The sequence below is a fragment of the Canis aureus genome, chromosome 35 (assembly GCF_053574225.1).
Source record: "Canis aureus isolate CA01 chromosome 35, VMU_Caureus_v.1.0, whole genome shotgun sequence".
NCBI lineage: Eukaryota > Metazoa > Chordata > Mammalia > Carnivora > Canidae > Canis > Canis aureus.
In genome coordinates, this window is record NC_135645.1 from 3,223,184 (window position 1) to 3,233,147 (window position 9,964).

Consider the following 9,964-nt stretch of genomic DNA (forward strand, 5'->3'; position numbering starts at 1 on the left):
TCCTCCTCCACTGAATCCTTCACTGCTCCCTTCTTCCTTCAGATCCAGGGGCTCCCAGAACCTGCCAGTCTCGGCCAGGCCCTCCCATGCCTGGTGAGAGCTTGAAGAGGAAGCAGGAGACAAGCCAGGGGGCTGTGAGGCCAGGTCAGGAGCCAGAACCAGGTACTGAAGTGGCCAAGAGATGGTTCCCAAATGCCACCAGGCCCCGTGGCGATAGACAAGGTCAGCTGACCTGGACCCAGGTCAGGGCAGGGCATGATGTGGGTCAGGATGGGACCTGGTGCTCCCTCCTGGGTCCACAGGCCCCACCCCTCTTCCTGGAGAGCGCAGGGGCGAGGCCAGCCTGGGAGCCCGGTGCTCAGCCCTCAGCCCTGCGCCTTGTTGGCCTCAGGTGGTCCGGTCCTAGCAGGCCTGAGCAGTTCTGCACCGTCTCAGGTGCCTCCTTGGAAAGTCGTGCTAATTCAGGAAGGACCAGGACTGCGGGACCCCTAGCGGGGCCAGGGGACCACCTGCTGGAATTTGCGGTCATGGTGAAGGGGATGGGAAGCAGCCCTCTTGCCGGCTTCTAATCTTCCTTTCCCTTTCTCTCCCTCCCTTTCTGACTCCTTTTCCCTCCTTCATTCTCTCGTTTCCTCCTTCCATCTTCCCCCTTTCCCTCTACCTCCGTTCGTGATTGGACCCTTTGAATGAGCCACTATATTAGGGTTCCTGGCGCAGCCTGGGGTCCTCATTACTGGCCTAAGCCCGCTTTGTGGAGCGCAGGTGCCACTACGGTGGATACAAGGTAGTTACCGTCGGGTTAAGGACTCGATCCGCCGTAGGCTGGCAACGCGGAGGCTTCGGGGGCTGTTGGCAGAACTGGGGGGCGCCGATGATTCAGGCTTGGGAAGTTTATTCATGCGCTAGACTGGAGCCCAGCCTGTACGCCCGTTAGCACGGCCAGCCTTCCAGTCAGTTGTGACAAGACGTGCTCCTGGCCCAGAAAGCGGCCCTGGGTGCAGAAGCCCTCGCCGGCACCCGGTCAGGGCCGGAGCTGCGTGGTCCCCGGCCCAGAGCCTCACCCGGACCCTTCCTCGCCTTGTTGGCCACGATGCTATTCATCCTACGGGCTCTGCGGTGGGATCAGTGTGAGGGTGCAGAGGGCTGCTTTCCCCGGGGCCCAGGGCCGCCCCCACCCCCGGCGGCCTTGTCGCGAGCACACGGGTGCCCCCGGAGACAGGGACACACCTCAATCCCCTTTTGTCCCCAGCTCCCCAACGGGGCTTCGGTCGACAGGTGCTCAGTATGTGTGTTGAGTGAATAAATGAAGACTGAATCACGTAGGTGGAGGGTGCAAGGGAAAGGCTCTGGAATGTACTGCGGGTGGAGAGCCTCGGCCCCTTCAAGTCCTCTCTGCGGTCACCCAGGAGACGCTACTGCCCGGGCCTCCCTCCTGAGCGGCGCCGGCCTTCCCGTTGTGGCAGCGGCGCTCAGTGCCCCGCGCAGGCTGCAGCTGGCGGGACAAGCACAAGGCCTGTGCGGAGGGCCCGGCCCCGGGCACGGGTTCAGTGGGACCCGGCTCGGAAAGGAGGAAGGAAGGAAGGAAGGCTTGCAGCCGAGAAGACCCTGGCTTTGAACGTTTTCCTCCTGGAGTTTCTGCAGAGATGCTCGGGGAGGCATCCAATACTTGACAAAAGACTGTAGATGAATCCCCCGTAAAAGCTCGAGGCATAGGGCTTACCTGCCGCAGGTGGGCAGGGATCGTTCCGTCTGGGGCCAGACAGCTGGAAGGCCGCCACAGACTCTGGTAGTGGCAGCTCTGTAGCCCTTAGAAAATGAATTTTTTTTTTTTTTCGAGAAAGCACATGTGCTTCATATTATGCATCTCCACCGAGCATGTGTGTCCAGATGGCTGGGACAGGAGTCTCCTGACCCGTTCTTTCCGACTGCGCAGGGTTGAAAGACTGGGGGATCCTGTGCTCTTGGCCAGAAATTCCTGCAGGTCAGCCCGAATCCGGTTGGGGATTTTGCTGATGTGAAACATGCGTGGACAGTCGAACGCACGACAAATGAGCCAAAGAGCAAGGCCACCTTGACCTTGCACAGAATCTTCCTTTGCTCCTGAACCACACACCGAGCCACCGGCAACTTTAGGGGTCTGGGAATACGGATTCCCATTTGCCAAAAAATAGACAATTGTTTTTCATTAGGCTTTTCCAGTCACAGCACATAGGATTGCAGTGACCTCATTTTTGACCAATGGCCAAAGCATTCAGCTGTCTGGTAAAATAATCTATTAACTGGGCACCTGCCAATTGTCTGCAATAGGAACTAGTTTAGGCATATGTTTTAAAAAGTGATAACATTGTTACAGGCTCTGCCTAGACATGGGGATGGAAGCCGAAGCAGGCCAGCACCAGCTGAAGTCAGTTTGGGATGATGGGCTGTGTCTCCAGAAGACTCCCTGTCCCATGACTGACCTCCCTTTGCCCCTGCACGAATTATATGGTATTTAAGGGCAAGTTGACGTTAAATTTCCTGAGCTTGGGCATGTGGAATCTGGGTGATGTGCCTGATTCCGTGGGTGAGGAAACAGGCACAGAGAGGTCGAGCGGCCCTTACTGAGTCACACAGAGCCGAGGTTGGAAGCCATTTCTTCCAATGCCTCCTCCAGGGCTATTTGCCCCGTACCCCATTGTGGCCCTGAGTCCCACGTGTGACCTGTGTTGACAACGTGAGCCATCGCTCACACCTGTGCGCTGATTCTGCCTCGGGGAGGCCCCTCATGAGGCTGGCGAGGGAGGGGAGGGAGGCAGCTCTGCTGTGTGACAGCCCACCTGCAAGCCACGTTTGCCATTTTTAGGGAACCATGTCTCAGTCTTGAGTGTGAAAAGGTTTAGATAATTTGTTGCAAACACCACCTGCTTCATCCCAACCTGCATCTGTGAACAGTGGCTGATCGGAAGATGGTGGTAGTTGGGGAACACCAAGGGGGCCTTGCAGAGAAGGAATGACCACAGTGAGTCCTCACACTCCTGGACTTTTTGATGGAAATAACTTCTTTTGTAGAAAGATAGTTGCCACCGCATAGTAAGGCAGTTGCTTATCTGTATAATAGTAACGACAGCAGCCAACATTTACTGAACACTTAGCATATGTCAGGCATCCTAGGTGTGTCAACTCATTTACTTCTTACAACGAGAGGTAGGTACTATGGTTACTTATTTATTTCCTTTTTTCAGATTTTATTTACTTGAGAGAGAGGTAGTGAGAGAGCAGGAGCAGGGAAGAGAGGGAGAAGCAGGCTCCCCACTGAGCAGGGAGCCTGATGCAGGACTCAATCCCAGAATCCTGGGATCATGACCTAAGTTGAAGGCAGATACTTAACCGACTGAGCCCCCCAGGTGCCGCTACCCCCCCCCCCCAGCTCCACCCCCGTACTATGGCTGTTCTTATTTTACAAACGGGGAGGCTGAGACTGTGCACAGTAAGTGCCTGCCTAAGGTTGTGTTGTTGGTAGAGGTGGGAATCGAACTCAGTCCAGCTCCAGAGCCCAAACTCTGATCCCTATACTTTATGCCTCCCAAGACTCTCGGGACTCCAGACTTAGGCCTTGAGCCAGAGATGGGGGACTTCCGGTTCATGACAAGATTTTGTCTACTCTTCACATCACTTTTTAAAGAGGTGATATAATTTACGCCTGAAACTGAAAATGCAAAGGAGATTCTCAAAGTTTTGGGGGAAGGTATACTCATGTGTCGCAAAGTGGCTCTATTACTTCATAAAGATAAACAATTATGTTTTTCTCTGTGAAATGAAGTGCAGCACTTTGCAGAGCAAGAACATGGAAGGGATCTCTAAACAGGAGGGAACACATTAATGCTTCCAAATAATTACATTAGAATTGCTTCCTTAAGGTATTTTATTCTAAAACATATTGCGTGGGGGCGCCTGGGTGGCTCAGTGGGTTAAGGGTCTGTCTTCAGCTCAGGTCATGATCCCAGGGTCCTGGGATCGAGCCCCACATCAGGCTCCCTGCTTGGTGGGGAGTCTGCTTCTCCCTCTCCCACTGCCTCTCCCACCTTGCTCACGCTCGCTCTCATAAATAAATAAATAAATAAATAAATAAATAAATAAATAAATAAATAAAATCTTTTGTAAAAAGACGGATATTGTATATAGAAGAGTGTATAAAACATACATACTGGCTAAAGAGCAGCAGAATGTCACTAGTGCCCAGATTAGGAAATAGAAGGTCGCTAGTCCCACGAGAGCTCCCTGCGGCAGCTCCTCCTCAGCTGCATCTCCCTCTGTTCTCACCCGAAGTAATTGCTGTTTGACTTCTGGTTACTCAGATCCCTGCCTTTCCCCAGGTTGTGATATGTGTCAGGTAGTAAATGTCTGGAGGGATGCATTGGGGTCAGAACTGCTCTCTTCCTACATCTGAGCTCCTCGTTGCCATCCTTAGCCCTCGGCCATAGGTCACACAGAACAGGTCAGTGGAGTGACGCCGTAGGCTGAAGAGGCGAGAGCAGCAACTTCATGGTCAAGTTCATGGTCAAGATGACCCAAACACATGGCTCTGAGATAGGCCCACCCCAGTGTTCTGACCTCAGGTTAAAAACTAGGTGTGGTGGCTCCAGGGAGCTTGGTGATGAGGGCCCTTAACATGGACTGAGTCACATTGCTCCAGTCCAGATGGTCACCCTGCACTTGTGTGGAGAGCTCTTGCTTGGGATCTCCACTCACCCCCCCTTTATCTTTCTTCTCAGTTGGATCTCCTGTTTCTGAATCTTATGTCATTCTGATCTGCTTTCGATGAGGTCATCTTCTAGTAACTTTTTTTTTTTGAGAGAGAGAGAGAGAGAGAGAACGTATGAGCAGGGGAGGGTGACAGAGGAGACAGAGAATCTTAAGTAGGCTCCACACGCAGTGAGAGCCCGATCTCATGACCCCGAGATCATGACCTGAGCCGAAATCAAGAGCTAGATGCTTAGCTGACTGAGCCACCCAGGCGCCCCATCTTCTAGTAACTTCTTGAGAAAGAGCACATGAAAGAGAAATGGTTTGAGACTTTCTGTGTCTGAAAGTTCTTTTTTCTATGTTCATACTCGACTCATAGTTTGGCTGGATATCAAATTCTAGGTTGGAAACTATTTTCTCTTAAACTTCTGATTTGCTTATCTCCTGGCTTCTAGTATTGCTGTTGAGCAGTCCATTCTGATTCATAGTCTTCTACATAATCTATAAACTAGTAGGAAGTTCTTTTTGTTTTCTAAAATTTTAAAATGATATTCTCCCATGAGGTTCAGTTTATATTGTGCTGGGCACTGGGTGGGCCGTTTCTGGTCTGGTAACATATCTTTCAGTTCTGGGAAATCATCGTGAATTATTTCAATGGTCATATTTTTCTACACTTTTTTTTTCTCTCTTTCTGGAACTTTTACTATTCGGATATTGGATTTTTTTTTAATTACCTTATTTTTACCTTCACTTTTTGAGAGATTCCCTTTGCTTGATCTTCTACTCTTTTAATCAGTTTTCTTATTTTGCTGAAGTGTTTTTAATAATCAAGACCCTTTTCTTAGTTTTTTGAATGCTACATTTCATTTTATTGTTATAATAACATCCTTTTGGGTGGGGGGGGTTGTCTCATGGATAAAATACTTTCTTTTAGCTCTCAGAGAATTTATTGATGTATTTTTCAAAGTTTTCTTATCTTTGTATAGTTTCTGCTTCCCCAAGCTTCCTTTTTCCTTTCATTTGGGTCTTTATCGTCCATATCAGAAGGATTTATCAGATATCTGGTCATCCTTGGCTTTCTGCTCCTGATTAAGAGTAGGAGAGAAAAGGCCCATTGGAAGTACTGAGTACATAGCTGGGTCTGGTAAGTTTTAAGCTGGGTAAGATAGTCTGGGGGGACTAGGTGTTGGGGACCCTCTCTCAAGATCATCCATTTAGGTGCTTCATGAATTGTGTCACTTTCTCCAAAGAGGTGTCTTCTAATCTGCCTGAAGGATGAATCAGGCCAGGCCACCCTTGTTGTGGGAATTGAGTTGAGGAAAGGATTGAGTACTCAGGATTTGGTAAACTTAGGCTTGATTTTCCTTAGCTGCACCTGTCAAAGTCCTTGGTTTACCCTCTCTGGAGAATAAACCATAGACTTCAGCTGGCCAGGAACACTGGGTGCCTGGGAGCATGAGCAACTTAACTTTCCAGAGTCCACCTCGGTCTTCCTGGTTTCAACCCACCTCCTCTTCCTCCCACAGCCAGACACCGGACTACCTATAAGAGACCTCGAAGAATTTCGTGCAGTAAATGAGGTTGGTTTTCAGCTTTCTTCGGCTGACTTAAGATTCCATTTTCTCACGTCTGGTCTCAGTACCACTGGACCATCCACTACATTGTAGCTTCCAAAATGTTGTCATTTCCCCCATACTTAGGGATTGATAGCCTCTTAAAAACCTCTTTACTATATATTAGTGGGATTTGGGGAGGGATCAAAATTAGGTTCATGTATTCAGTCCACCATCTTACCCCACATCTGGTGTTAATATTTTTAAGTGACAAACCAATCACGTTTAAGCGTTTTTTTAATCAGTTTTTTTTTTTTTTTTTTTACTTCTTTTTCTCTCTAAAAATTAGCCTTTGTCATCTGAAAGGAAGTATATCTTTTTGTGAGAGATCATTATCTCTCCTGCTCTGGCACCCTCTGAAGTCTTGTCTTTGGGATTGTAATCACTGGGTGGATTATACCTCCGATTTGGGGAACCACTTAGGAAAACCTTAATGATACTTTTTAAACATAATGTCTCTGAACCGTTTTGAAGTTGTTTGGGCTGATACTGTAGAAGAGACATGGAGAAGGCATTTTTTTCTTGGTGGATTGCTACAATGTGGTTTGTGACCTAGGTCACAATAAATGTTTGCGAATACTTTTTATCTCTGGTAGGTGTGACCTCCTGTGTTGATACTTCATCATCCCAGGGAGAAACTGTGAATTAGCATTGTGGAAACCCTCCCAAGTGACTGTAAGAGCTTTCCTCCCCAGCTTTTGAGAGTTTTCAGGCTATTGGGGAAACAAGTGTTGAGTGTTGGGTGTTGCTCTGACTCTGCTTAGAATACGGGGGGGATAGTATCTAAGGATACTAAAAGCTTAAGTTGTCTAAAAAAGGTTCTACAATGGGCATCAGGGCTCACTAGAACTGAGAATAAACAGAAAAATAGTTTACTTAGAAATGAAACCTTAGTGGGGTGCCTGTGTGGCTCAGAAGGTTTAGATTAAGTGTCTGCCTTCAGCTCAGGTCATGATCCCAGGGTCCTGGGATTGAGCCCCTCATCAGGCTCCCTGCTCAGTGGGGAGTCTGCTTCTCCCTCTGCCCTCCACCCCATTCATGCTTGTGTTCTCGCTCCCACACTCTCTCAAATGAATTAAAAAACAAAACAAAACAAAAAAACACGTTAGCCTGAAATGGGAAAATGTGTTTATTCCTGAAAAAAATCTCACTGTGTGTTTTAAAGTTGTGTCTTGCCAACACCTTATCTTTCTTCTACTCCTTCGTTGCCACCTTGTCCTTCCTTTGCCCCTTGTCCCTTTATCTCTGTTTCTCCTTGTCCTACCCCAGCTTTATTTCCCTCTTTGTCGTCAGTTCCCTGTAATCAATTAATCCAAAACCTTTCCTAAGCCCCACTGGGTGCAGATCCAATGCTAGAAGTTTATATGCAAGGATAAAGTGCAGTCCCCCCCCAACCAAATAATCACCATATGGTGGTTATGTGTTATGAAGGAAAAACACCATGGTGGGGGACAGTGGAAGAGTTTGACCTTGGAGTGTCAGGGAGGTCTTCAAGGAGAAGGTGACTTTTGAACAGTCCTACCTTAGAGGCTATGCAGCAGCTCACCTGGTGGTAAACTGGGAACGGTGATCCCATGGAAAGGGAACAGTATATGTGAAGACACAGAGATAAGAAATGCAGGGACAATTTGAGAAAGTGCAGGAAATTAGGTGTGCTGGAGCGTAGCATGCTGGGGCCAGGACTCGGGGTGGGGTGGAGGGAGCTAGAAAGGAATAAGGCTCCTTCAGGTTCAAGGAAGAGCCATGTCCTGAGGTGACTATGGTTGAATGTGAGGAGACGGAGGGAAGCTCAGGAAACTCAGGGCTGCTATGTCACCCCTGTGAATCCTAGTGCTCCCGACATTAGCTTGAACCACAGGCCCTGATGAGCAATAGAACATGAGCTTGTCTCTGCTGAGATTGCCGTGGTCACTGACCAGCTGTCCCCTGCTATCTGCTCTCAGGGTCTCCACCTTCATTCTCACCTGCTTGGGCAGGGTGTTGGGGGGAATCTCTCAGACAGCGGACTCCTTCAGGACTAGCCTGTGTGGTCACCTTTGGCTCAGACTCCCAGACTCTGGTTCCAGGATTGTGTCCAGGGAATCAGGGCCATAGGGTGCAAGGAGATCTTGGTGCAGGAATAAATTCTCATGACCCATGTTCTCAAAAGACGTAAGCCTGGCAGGTATCGAGGGTGTCCTGAGATGTCTAGTACAGAGGGGCCGGGTTTCATCCATGGGCTAAGAGGAGCAGGCCAGTTTGAAAACTGTGGCTTATACATCAGAAACTAGTTTTCTCCCAGTTCTAGAGGCCAGAAGTCCAAAATTAAGGTTCCAGCTGATTTGGTTTCTGATAAACAGTGTCTTCCTGTCTTGTAGCCAGTCACCTTCTCTCTGTATCATCACACGGCCTTTCCTCAGAATATGTGTGTGTTTGTGTGTGTGTGTGTGTGTGTGTGTGTGTGTGTGTGCTTCTGCATGTGTAGTTTGAGGGGAGAGAGGAAGGGAGAGAGAGGGAGTTTGGGAAAGAGTGCTATGCACTCACTAGCTCTCTGGTGTCTCTTCTGATAAGGACACTCATCTTGTCTGACCAGGGCCCCACCCTTATGACCTTATTAACCTTATTAACCCTAATACTTCCTTAGAGGCCTCATCTCCAAATATATATATATACTGGGGGTTAGGGCTTATTCATATGGATTTGGGGGGTTAGTGGGGATATAAACATTCAGTTCATAACAGGTTAGTATATACTAAATTATAATTCTAACTTATTTTTATTAAGAATGACATATTTAATTTTAAAATATGAAGTATAAAGACTATTGTAATCTTTTTTCTATCCACCCTTTTTTTTTTTTTACATAATTGGGCTCACACCATATATAGTATTTTTAAAGTTAAAATTAATGTAGCAACATTCAGAAGTCCCAGATGGAATATAATATAAACATAGGCTTGATGACATGACAGGTCTTCTCTTGAGGATTTTCTTAGTCTTTCTAGTTAGAAAAGCAAACAGATAAACAAAATAACTAGGAATAACTTTAGAACCCCACAGCAGTTTTATTTTGTTTTAATTAATTAATTTTTAAAAGATTTTATTTATTTATTCATGAGAGACACAGAGAGAGGCAGAGACACGGGCAGAGGGAGAAGCAGGCTCCCTGCAGGGAGCCCAATGCGGGACTTGATCACGGGACCCTGGGGTCACGACCTGAGCCAAAGGCAGACTCTCAACCACTGAGCCACCAGATGCCCCCCAACACGAGGTATAAAGACACAGAAATCATAAACACTGAGCAAGGTCAATGGGTTTTTCTTCTGAGTAGGGAAGCGGCAGGCTCGAAGTGGGTCTTTGGGAGCCCCTCATCAGGTTGGTGTGGGTGCACACCGAGGCCGAGGGGGCCTAAGGGCAGGCAGCGGCGGGGGGTGGATGGGGTGCTAGTCAGGGGCAGCCGCTACGGTCCAGGCAACAGCAAACTCGGCCTGTACTGACGTGAGTGTTGGGCTAGAGATGAAGACCAGATGCAATTCGGGAAAACAGTTTTGTGATCTCATCCTCTTGTTTCTAAACACCACTTTATTTTTTCCATCCCCTCCCTCCACACTCCACCTCCCATTCTGTCTACACTCCACCACCACCACCAT

At 48.2% G+C, this 9,964-nt stretch overlaps 1 protein-coding gene across 1 annotated transcript in view; it reads left to right on the plus strand.

The window, feature by feature from the left end:
- The window catches only part of SLC12A8 (solute carrier family 12 member 8), a 111,315-nt gene that overhangs the window by 31,210 nt on the left and 70,141 nt on the right, over positions 1-9,964 (plus strand). The window lies entirely within an intron of this gene.